A 12893-nucleotide genomic window follows, 5' to 3' on the forward strand; every position below is an offset into this window, starting at 1 on the left:
ATGTTTATACAGACTAAACATACAGGCTTGAAAAAAGTCACCTACATCTGGGATGGTCTAAGGGTCAGTAAATTAGCAGCAAATTTTCATTTTTAGGTGAACTATCCCTTTAAAGCTCCAGTTGACAAACATTACATCTGTAATACAACTGCAAAATTCAGTTTAAACTTTGTTTAATGAACAAAAACAAACAAACAAAAAAAACTAAACAAGCTAAACAAATTGTTAGCAAACAAACATTTACAAATATTACTACTGTTCACAATTACATCTTTAAAATGAGGCAGAAGTTACACTAGCCTATGTAAAATAAAGTCAAGTGACAAGTCAATTTTATTGAAATAGCACTTTATACAAAACTGATTGTGTCAAAGCAGCTTTACACACTCAAACGGGAAAAATAGTTTGTCAATAATGCAAGAGGACAATAAGTCATTTTTCCAACTAAATTCAGTTAATTGATGATTCAGTGAAGTCATCAGCGTTCAGCTCTCATTGTTCAGTTCAGTTCAGCATTGCAAATAGTGCAATCAGTCAAGCGTCCCCAAATAAGCAAGCCAAAGGTGACAGAGGCAAAGACTCAAACTCTATCGATGACAGAAATGGAGAAAAAACCTTGGGAGAATCCAGGTTCAGTCGGGGGCCAGTTCTCCTCTAGACTGAGCAGAGGACTCACCTGGTTCTCGTCTTTTCCCAGTTCATTTCCCTCAAACATACAATTCATACAATGCTTATTCAATGTTTATATATATATATATATATATTATATATATATATATATATAGTACATTTGTGTATAAATATATAGGCCTACGTTTTAATTAGAATGTTTACACCTTTTTAATATACACATTTTGACAAATTTGGTCTAAGTACAAATATTTATTCAGTGCTCCTTACCTGACTCATGAACTTGACACACTTAACTTAAATATCCACTTTTCTTCGAACATATAACAACAAAACACTTTTAAATATCCACAGAGACGTGGCTGAGTAACAACACACTGAATAGTATTGTTACTGCCGTGTCCTTGTGCTTGAATACTTTAAAATCGCTTGACTTTTCAAATTGGATAGGTGTATTTGTCTATTAAAGTGCAAGAAGACGTGCTTAAAAAAAATAAATTAATAAAAAATCGTGCTTTGGGGCCCCCTAGCTTCCTTGGCCCATATGCCTGGCATATTCTGCACCTCCCTAACATTGCCCCTGGGTTTACCCCCTTCTCCCTGTCAAAATTATTAGCTGACATTTAATCAAGATTATAGGCTATATCACATATTAGAGAATATTATCATATAATTATGTACAGTACGATTTGAAACAGTCAAATGTATGGTCTCTCAGAACTACAAGAAAAAATCCATTCAGGATGTTAAAGATAGATATGACCTTTTGTCATTATACAAACTGTCAATTTTGCCTGGCCCAGTTTCTAGACGTTTGCCTTAAGTCTCTCCGATGTGCAAATGCAGTTTCTTCAAATTATTTATTTTCCCTGAACCGGAGATTCATTCCGGGGCACCTGACGTCACTCCGCCGCCGCTCTGTCCTGCCTCGAGCCCGTCCCCTTATATTCCGCTGCGCGTGAGTGTGTGCGCGAGCGAGCGCTTCTGTATGCTCGCGCGCTCGAGATTGCCGCGCTCGGCTGCACACACAGCATCAGCATCATCAAAAAGAGAGACCTGCGAGCCCTTTACTAGCGCTGGAAACACGCAGCGCTTCTGCTGCTGTTGTGCTTTTTATAGTTCAGCCCAGCACCGGTGAATCTCACAAGGGAGAGGACGGGCATCTGGATTATATACCTGGTGCTTATAGATGAATGCACAGGCGGTACCGAGCCGGTGAGACCCGAATGAAAACCTGAACCCGACAGCGATGCTGATCAGGTAGGCGAGGAGTGAAAGCCTCATCCGCTCCCCGGTTATTATGAAGGAAATGACAAAATAATTTCATTTTAATGTTCAGTCATCCACTCGAGCTACAATTGCATGTGAATCGATGGGAAATCCTTTATTGTAAATCATGCAGGCTAATACAGAAGACTACATTGCATGCATGCACATTCTACTTTTTGGCTGCTGTTTTGCTAGCATATTAACATAATGTGTTTTTGATAAGCAGTAGCCTATTGCATCATGTTACATGTTCATAATATTTCCTATTGTCTTATATATATATATATATATATATATATATATATATATTAAAAGTTGTTAGGGATAATTTATGCATTTGCTTTATTGTCTTAATTGACATGGATTTTTGTTGTGGTTTCCCCACTACTGCCTTTTAGATCATTCAGTGATGTTAGGGGAACCCAGTGCTCGGGGGCATTATGCTGAGCTTAAAGTATTACTGTTTATGACAGAATGTTCTCCACGGATCATTAAAAACATATTCTTAATGGACCAATAAACTGAATGACTCTACATTTGAACAAAGTTCACAGGGAAGGGGATTATGTGTGATGACTTTTGCTATACCTCCTAATGCTCTTAGTGTGTGTGAGAGACAGAAAGGGGAGGGAGGGAAAGAGCAAGGGATATTTTGATGTTAGGGTATTAAGGTTTGCTTATACAAGAGAACAATTTTGGAGGAAAGGAGTGGAGTTTGGCGGTTGGTCTGAGTGAGGTGTAAGTGTTTGACCCGGAATGCCCAGAGCTGTGAGAAAATGACAGATGGACGAAGTAAGAGAGAGTGATTTTCTGAGTTGTGAATAATTTATTTCTTTTTCATACCTGCAGACTAAGGGTTGCTTGGAGCACACTTGAAAACTTGCACTATTTGAAAAGCAGGTTGCCTCAGCTTCAGTGGCATATGGTTTATATTAATAATGTACACGTCACAGAGGCACAGTCCTTGTGCTTATTGCACAGACGTGTGTCTCTGATACCATTTATAGGTGTGGGTCTTAAGTGCTTCTGCTAGTGAATGTTGTGCTTATGACACTGAGCTGAAAGCTAGCAGTAAAATCTCTTCCTGAAACTGGAGAAGAGTTTAATAGCACTGATGTGCTCAGTGCTTAAAGCTTGATCAGCTCAAGTGTTCTGCATGTGCATTACTGTCAAAACCATATGGTTTAAGGGGTCTTTTTGGAAATGATTTCTAATCTTCTTGAGAAGAACTTGTACTCAATAGCCATTATATAGCGGTATAGATAGTCTGATGGATTGGGGCAAGTATGATTGTGTTTCAAGTCAGTTCATGGAATACCATATTTATGCATTAGTTATGTTTGCGTGAGCTTAAAACTACTGTTGAGTGAATAGGAATGCAAAAGAGTGAGATGTTTTCAAATGTAATGTATTTCTTCATTTGAATACAGCTAGACAAAAACAAAATAAAATGGAACAGAACTTCTGCATACTTTTTGTACTTGACACTGTTATAAAAATTCAGTGCTCATGGTGGTAGATGCTAAAAAACAAACAAACTGTGAGACGAAATGCAAAGACGCCTGTTTGATGCATGACCAAAGTAGACCAAAAAAGTACAGCATTGGAGCAGAATCTATCTCTCTGTCTATATATAATACATATGCAAATCTTATATAAAAATAACTAAATTTTTTATATAAAACGTTTTGTTAAAAAATAGTAGCATTATTTTTTCTTTCTCTCAAGGGCAGAAATGTGTTGCTTATTGAGAGAAAAAAAACATTTTTATTATGTACTGCTTTGGCTGTCACTGTATTATTGTAGTATTTGCACATGTACAATCAACTCACAGCAAGATGAGCATGTGACAAGATTGGTGTTGCTTACAGATAAGTGGAAGAATAAAGCATTTCTCTCTGGAATCTCTATTATGTTTTTTTTTTTAATGGCTGCTAAGCTGCACAGCTGACAACCAGTTTCCTACATAGCTGTGCTAGTTTCACAGCTCTTTCATCTTTTTCATTTTTATTTGTGTAATAAGTGGGATAATGTACAGTCGGATAATGTATTTACTGTAGATGGTCTTTATTGCGAAGTGAATCTCAAAAGGGTGATGAGAATATAGGGTTTATTTTGCAGTAATGACTGTACATTATTCCTTACTTGATTTTTTTATTTATTTTTTTGAGTATTAGTTCATCTGTTTGGAAGGCTAGTTTCAAACAAGTCATTTCTGTAGCACTGTTGTCACCAATTGGCATTGCAAAAATAATGACTGTACTGACTGAGGTTTCCTGAACAGTTCTCTCTGTCTTCCATTGTTTAAACCTGCCCCAGATTTATGCCATTGACTGAGCCATTGTTGCTATGTTGGGCTTGTGGGGAAATAAACAGAGCAATGTTTTGAAAACGCCACATTGTAAATTAATTTATAAATAGCTCCTAGATGTCTCTGTACATTAAGCTGAGATGAGAGAAAGTACATTAACAGTAAAAAAAATTACACACTATACCTTTAAATGTCAATAAAATATGTGAGGTTCTGTGAACTTGTAGAGAACTTGTTTGCAAGCATATTCAGACTTAATTTAATACGATGGGTCCTATAAGCTAAACATCAAAGAACTGTGATCAAGGAGATTTTTTAGTGATATACAGTTCATGAACTAGAGGTTCAGATCTCTCTTTAAAAGCATTTTTGCCTCTTTACTGGATAGCAGAGTCAAATGTGAGGAGAAGAGGGGCAAACAGGAAACAACTAGTGTTACTCACAGTGTGGCTTATAAAGTGGTAGTCAATACAAGTTATTATGAACTTGAAGTTGTTTTAATAAAACAGTGCACCTGATTCAATCACAAATCACAATGGCTCGGTCTAAATCACTCATGTGTTAATGCTAAGTCAATTCAGCAGCTCTCAGTTCTTTCAAACGGGCTGCTTCATGTATCAGTTTGATTCAGCGATTTGTTTACTTCATCAAAAATGTTCCCTGAAGCCCCTGGGGGCATTTTAACAAGACATAAGTAAAAGCGTATGAGGTAATGAAATTTCACTGCTGTATTTTGGATTAAGTTAGATCATTACATATCATAATGACTGTAATTTCATGTGCTGCAGTTCAGTCTGTTCAGTTGCACCCCAATTGTTATTGTCTTCATGCCACATAAAGGAACACACTGTTACTTACAGCACTGTTCCTATTGAATTGAGATGTTTGATTCAGTACAGGCCCTTGCTGTTTGGAACCTATTTAGATCTATTCATGAGAGGTTTACAAAAATGTTATTGCTAGTTTTACTGCCAGCTTTATGAAGATAGAAAGTACTGTTGTGATATGGCGTGCATATTCCATTTTTTTAAATGCAGGCAAAAATACAGACAAAAAAAAAAAAGAATGGTTCTCAGTTCCTAGTGATCAGGCACTTTAAAAAGGCTTGTTATAATGATTATGGTTTGTTTTAGCTTGGTGCTGCAAATCCCATTTGTAGAATATAAAATATGAAATTATGGTAATCCATTTATACAAGCTGGTCTTCTGAAGTGAAGTGAAGAAGCACCTATTCTGAGAATATGTATTTAGGGGTTATTCAGATCCATTTCCTTTTTTAAATCATTTATAGTAAAAATACATGGTTATACAATACCAAATAAAATAAGTGCAAACAAATATTTGAAGCCCAGCAACTATGGAGTGGAACTGAACTGATTCTTTGATCTGATCTGACAGAATCAAATTACCCATAAACACCTGAAAGAAGAGCTACAGTATTATCACTGTATAATATTGCAGAAAATATTTTTGTTTATTCCATAAAAATGAAAACTGAAGTTTTGAAAAAAGCAGGCATGTATATGTGTATATTTATTTGGAAATCGCTATTGCAATATTATTGATTTAGTATAATACAGATAGCTGCAATTTTATTCTTGTGTGGCATTTATATCTTATTTGTATTTCATAATATCTGAATCTCAGTATTATTGTCAATAATCACAATGCATGGCCTTTATTATTATTTTATAAAAACGTTGAATCATAGAATTGGAAAGAGATTTTTTATTTTTATTTTGAACTGGTTGCTTAAAGAGGTAGAAATCTTAAAAAAAAAAAATCTGTGTATTATTATTATTATTATTATTATTATTATTTATGTATATGCAGATGCACTTCCTTTACAAAATCACCCAACTAACTTTCTAATAATTAATTTTTTCTAAAGATACTATAGCTATTTACATAATCTGGTGAAAATTCCTGTATTTTCCATATCTTAATATACAGTATATTGCAAGAAAAATTAAATATCGCAATGTCAGCCCTATTACATTTATTTATTTACATTATTTATTTAAGACCTACACTGGGTCTGTAAATGAATTGTAAGTTCTGCTCTATTTAGGTTGCCCAAAACATCCAGACAGGCAGTTCTTTTTGTTTGTTTATTTTGTTGAACAAATCAATATTTCTTTTCTTTCTTTGGCGGAGTGAAACATCTAAGGTCTTTAAATGTTGCATAGAAGTACCACATTGAAACAGATAGAAGATTGGAATACGCAGAGGACCCATGTGATCGTGTCACGCAGGGCGTTCCATATGTAGAAGCTTCAGGTCACTTTTGGCCAGGGTGAGACAGATGTGTGTACCTGTTAACTGTCACAGCTGCTCCATGTCAAAGTAGCTCTAATTGGACTTCTGGGTTGTCAAGGCAATGAGTGCCTGCCAGCGAGACTGTCCCACATCTACATGTCATTTTGTCCTCATCTGTCTCTTGCCCTGACAGCTGCATCTGTTGTACAGAGACTTAATGAAGGGTTTTGTAGAGTTTGTGTTTGTAACGCACTAACATGTTCTTGTGTTGAGTTACAGCGGCCATATGGTCAAAGAATTGTCTTTCCTTGCTGTTATATGTTTGAGTGCTCATGTGATGGGATGAATATTAGAAATGACAAGCTGTTTGTAAATGAGAAAACTCAGTTCCTAGTACCTGGTGGTGTTCTCTCTTCTCAGTTAGTCATTATATCTGATTCAGTTTGTGTTTGTGAACAAACCCTGGGAAACACACACAGCATTTTTCCTCCCCAATACTGCAAATCACCTTATGTAACCACCGTTATTCATAAACAGATTTACTTATAAGATCCACAGGGGTCTATAACCTTTTTCAGGCCAAGGACCCCCTGGTGGAGGTTTAAGGCCTGTATTACAATAACATGCGTATAGTATCAAATTAATACATTTGTATACTTTTCTATAGTGCTTACATTGCAAAGCCATTAAATTGATCATTAACGATGTACAGAGTCATATATAGGTTGCATTTTAATTTTACTTAATGCATTTTAATGTGGGAGGAATAATGAAACATTTAGCTGAGCTTCAGTTTCTTAAGTTTAGCTTTGATTGATGTTTGTTTACTATTTTTTTTTTGCACAAAAATGACTGCAGTACTGTCACAAACCTCCTGTTGAAGACCCCTGCTGTACAGCATTAATAGTACAACAGTTGTATTTATGGCATTGCAGGTCCATCTATAGTTAATAAGCTGCATTATAAATTGTTGTTCATGTCCATGGACTCTTAGAGCACAAATTGATTTAATAGTTAAAAACTGACATGGTTCAGCAAAATAAGAGTACATCGCTCAGTCAGGATTTGAGAGGGAGTTTAGTGGCTCGGCTGTTGAGCTTTTATTGTAGTCATTTCAAAGCCTACGCAATTTTGGATCCCATTTTCACTTGAAATACGGGGGATGTTGTTTAAAATAACTGTTGTGTAGATGTTAAAGGGATAGTTTATCCAAATTCTCATGTCATTCCAAGCATATATAACTTTCTATCTTTTGTGGAGAGCAGAGGGTGATTTTTTTTTCAAGCATATCCCGGTCAGTCATTTCCATATAATGTAAGTTCTCCAAAATTGCAAAAAGCACTGTAAAAGCATAATTGAATATGGCAGATTTGTCAGTGACATCAAACAGCGCTGTTTCTCACATATCTTGTGACCAAACGACAGTGAGTGTGTTTACATACATGTTCTTAAAGTGCTCCAAAATGACAAAAAACACCATAAAAGCTTCATCAAATATGGCAGATGGAGACATTGTGTTTAACACATTTATGTGACAGCAAACCTGTGTGGTCATGTAAATGTGTTAAACTGTATTCTTTTATTGGCGTAAGGTCATAAACGACTTAAGAATAAACTGATCAACACAATTTTTGCCCATTAAGCTAATTTTGCATGTAAACACCTTAACCTGCATTCTTTCATTGTCTTATTGAAGTATGCATGTGTGATATGTATCAGGAAAGCATTCTTCATTCTAAATATATTGTATACTCCGGCCCTTTTTAACCCAAGAAAAAAAAAAAAGGTACTGTATACTTCAAATATATCTTAAACACCGGCCCTTTTTAACCCAAGAAAAAAAAAAAAGGTTCTCTTCTTGTGTAGCTGAAGGATAAGTGGTCATAGAAACTGTAAATATGAGAGGGGAATATGAGTAAGTGTTGTAAACTTTATTTTTTTTGCACTGGCAGGTTATTGGTTTGAATGTAAACTGATAAAATAGATTATTTTAATAAACAGATTTATGTTAGTTATTTGCATATTGGTGTAAAGCGCTGGTCGGCAACAGGCGACCCACAGGCCAAAACTGGCCCACCGGCGATAATATCTGGCCCGCTCCCGCAGCCAGATTATTTTGATAGCGGCTGGTTCTGAAATAGATCTTTCATGACAACAACAGTTACTCACAATCACTTCAGCTTTAGTGATTTCAAAATAAAAGTACGAGAACTTTTTTGCAGCAATGTTTTATTTTGAGATAAATTGAGAGCTTTTAATTTGAAAAGTTTTTAATTTGTGGTGCTGTCTAATATTATATTCTTTGCAAATAGCGACAGCTTCGTTGCAGATAAAACACACCAGCTTTGCATTCACAAAACTAGGTTGGATGAACGCATAGTTATCTTTCTATTGTTCTTTGTATGGCCTATTTTCGCTTCCTTTTTCTCACCAGCTAGCTTAAATGTTAACATCACTCTGCACACAACGTAATAGCGTACCTCCAGCACGCAAACAATTTAAAAAAATGCAGTTTAGTACGAGAGGTTGCCAAGGAATAATTCTGAGTGTAAAAGTAGGCTACATCAAATAATTATTACAATAAGTTAGGCTCCATTGTGTAACAAGCAAATTAAAATGATACACATTTATTGTACACAATATGGAAAGAGGAAATAAAACATAGTTTGTTAAGAGGATGACTCAAACATGCCATTGATGGGCTTATTCAAGTCCTCTTTTATTTTCTGAGTTAATTTTATCCATTCCGCATCTCCCGCATATGTGTGTTTTTGCAAGGCGGTCTGTGTTGCAAGTTGTTGAATGAAGATACTTGGCAGGTTACGTGTCACTACTCTGCTTTATTAATTTATCCAATGTAAAACCCGGACACCGCCACACAATTGTGGCTTTTTGTTGATGACTTTCCTACTACAGGATATAACACAGAGTAACAGCTCACTACCAGTTACAAAAGACACTGTAACAGTCTGTCACAGGCAATTCTAGTTGCCATTTTGTGGCGAAATGTTTTTTGGGCCACAATACAAACTCACGCCATCAAACCCCAAAATTATTTTTTTCACAAAGGATTCGACATGCAAACTTACTTGGCGACCCCTGGTGTAAAGTATGGTGTGAGACATCAGCGGTGACATATTTGAGAATGGAGGGCAATATTTTCAGTGACTAATTATTGCATGGCTTTTGAAGACATGGAATATTTTGCATAAATCATGTGGACCACTTTTATGGTGCGTTTGTTATTCTGGAGCTTCAGCACCGGAACCCATTCACTTTTAGTGAATGTAAAAGAACAGCCATGATATTCTACAAATGATCTCCTTTTGTGTTCCATGGAAGAAAGTAGGCTACAAGTTTGGAGCAACATGAGGGTGAATAAATTCTAAGATGTAATTTTTGTGTGAACTATCCTTTTAACAATGGGCTCCAAAAGGTCTAAGAGCTCATCACATACATGCTGTGTTGTTTTCACTGTTGTATGACATGCTGTTAGCCCTCTCATCATGACTAAATATCACCTAACTGCAGGCTAATTGTGTCTGTGCATGTTAACGTGATTGGTGCCTTAGTAATAAATATCAATTATTTGACTCGTTGCATCTTTGAATAAGTAATTAAGATGCAGATTTGTTTAGTCAGCAGCTATGTTTCACTGTTCCACAAATATCACATATATACACACGTGCTGTCAGTTTTCTTTCATGGTCTCTTATTTTCCTCTCTCTCTCACTCTGTCTCTCTCATATGCACACAGACGTAGCCACAAAGCTTAGCTATCGACTTTTGGCACAAATGGAGTTGAAGCAGGAAATATCAGGTTATCATTATGATCTCTGTTCTCTTCAGATTAGGCAGGGTAGCGTATGGCTCTAACACAGGGGAGAGGAAAATAATCCACACACACACACAAACACACAATCCACACTGTCTATGCAGTTAAACAAAAAAATGTATCATGGAAAATTAAGAAGATTTTTGTAAGATTCTGCATTGTTGTGACAATGTTAAGGCCCTTGTGCTAAAGGTCAATTTTCTTGCTTCCACTCAAGCAGAAGATGCTCTTTCAAATCATGCTGGACAGCATGGATCGTAAGACTTAAGTTTATTCTAGCTTAATTGCATGCCTTCAAAAAAGTCAAAAATAAATAAAAAATAAATAACATAACTATTCTGATTTTAAATGTGCAGTAGTCAAATGTTTTTTTTTTTTTTTTTTTTTTTGGTGCTTTATGTATTTATTTGTTATTCTTTTTATTTTATATTTTGTTTTATGTGAAATTCATGGAACTTTTTAAAATATATTTTTACTGAGTTTTACATTAGAAAAATGCAAAACAGGAGCATTTTCCCTATATGTCTTCTTAGACTTTGTAGATGTGATATACAGTATCTTTGGTGGATATACTCAGTTTATTTGTGTTGTTTGCGTATGCTTTGCGCGCATCTACGTATTTTCCTGATAATAATGTATATTAGGGATTGTGTTAAGCTGCTGTGGAGTGTTTTCCAAATGAATGAGGCAGATGGTGTGTGTGTGTGTGTGTGTGTGATCATGTGTGTATGTGTGTGTGTGTGTGTGTGTGTGTGTGTGTGTGTGTGTGTGTAGGTTTAGAGGTTTGAAGGGCTTCAGTTTTACATGAGTCAGAGATCAGATTGACCCATTTCCTCCACAGCAGAATCCTGACATGTGGAAACACACATACATTTGGGGTTTGTATGTGTCACCGTTCCCCTCCTTCGCGCCCCGTTTCCTACATCATCATGATTCCCTGCAGGAAGTGACATGTGTGGTCTTTTCTCTCTCAGCCCTGTAAAAGTGAAGGAAGCCTCAGAGTGCAGCAGAGGAATTAAATATGGATAGGAGATGGGGGAGGCAGCACGGATGAGGGGGTCTGCAACCACTCTCTCTCCTAATGATGTGATGTGATGTGACAAGCGTGGTGCTCGTGGGGGCAGAGTTACCATAGCGATTCCCAACACGCCCCCCATCTGTGGCAATCTCCCATGCACAGCATTCATATTTAATGCAACTTTTACTTAGTGCAGTTCAACTGCCCACCCAACTCTTTCTCACTCTCTCTCTCTCTCTCTCTCTCTCTCTCTCTCTCTCTCTCTCTCTCTCTCTCTCTCTCTCTCATTCTTCTTGTTATATTTTCAGAAGTAAGATACATTATACATTTATGGGCTGAATTTAATAATTATTGAGTTTACGTTAAAGTTTTCCGGCCTGCTGGAGAGAGAGGTCTTTAGAAGCTGTCATGTATTATCATATATTCAATCCTTTGTTTAATTAAAGTTTTAATAAAGTTATAATCTGAACTCTGTATTATGAACTCTGAACTTATTTTTCTTCCCACATTTTTCATAACCCAGACAGCTATTATCAGTATTTGTTGATGCTACTATCAGCTTTTCCTTTTTCAACTATGCCCAAAAAACTTTTTTTGTAATCTCAGCTGACAGCTTTAAAGTTTGTGCAATGGGAGATTGTTGTAATGTTTATCACTTGGAAATGTTAAGTACTAATCTGAAGGACAATACAATATATTTATTCACCCTCATGCAGTTCCAAACACCATTGATTGTTTTGGGTCGGTAACATTTTTTAGTGTTTGTGAAAAAAGTCTCATGCTTACCAAGGCTGCATTTATTATTTCTTTATTATTATTATTATTATTATTATTAGTAGTAGTAGTAGTATTGATAGTACAATATATTATTTGATATTTTAATATATAAGAAACCTTTTTAAATCAGAATTCTGAGGAAAGTTCAAAATAACAGCATTATTTGAAATATATTTTTTTTTTGTATAAATGTATTTACTGTAACTTTTGATCATTTAATGCAACTTTGTTGAATGAAAGTATAAACTTATTTATAATTTTTTTTAAAAAAGACCCCAAACATTAAAATGATAGTGTACTGTAGGGTTTCCTTTTTTTTTTTTTTTTTCTTTAAGTGGAACACATGAGGCGATGTTTTGCATGTCCTGGTGACTGTTTTCTGTTACATGGAAATGAATGGATAGTCAAGCTTCAAAAAATGACCAAACAATCACTATAAAATTAATGCATACATCTTTCCCTCTGCTGTAACTATTAGTGTCATTCACATTTATACATTAAAAAATGATGCGCCAAGATGCATGGTGCCAGTTTTGATGTCAGTCACAGTCGACCATGAGGCACCATATGTGAATGTACTTTAAAACCAAATTACAGCCAGATTTTCAGCAAGTCGTATGGCTTCAGAAGATTTAAATATACAGTATCACAAATTATATGGACTTTTTTAAATGCTGATTTATTTATGTGTTTATTTATTTGTGTTTCCTTTTTTTGGAGCTCAACAATCCTCTATTCAATTGTGAATAACATTAGAGTTTGTAAATGATGACAGGATTTTAATTTTTGGTGAA

The 12893-nt window shown here is 35.6% G+C and overlaps 1 protein-coding gene across 15 annotated transcripts in view; it reads left to right on the forward strand.

The window, feature by feature from the left end:
- Positions 1-12893, forward strand: part of LOC109063276 (receptor-type tyrosine-protein phosphatase S-like) — a 64067-nt gene that overhangs the window by 12597 nt on the left and 38577 nt on the right. The window contains exon 1 of one of the 15 annotated variants that reach the window (XM_042716652.1): positions 1548-1890. The exons of the other annotated variants lie outside the window; for them this stretch is intronic. The gene's annotated coding sequence lies outside the window, so the exon portion shown is untranslated. Of the gene's footprint in view, positions 1-1547; positions 1891-12893 lie in introns of those variants that run through there. 15 annotated transcript variants of the gene reach the window in all.

This window comes from Cyprinus carpio, chromosome B1 (assembly GCF_018340385.1).
Source record: "Cyprinus carpio isolate SPL01 chromosome B1, ASM1834038v1, whole genome shotgun sequence".
NCBI classification, from domain to species: domain Eukaryota; kingdom Metazoa; phylum Chordata; class Actinopteri; order Cypriniformes; family Cyprinidae; genus Cyprinus; species Cyprinus carpio.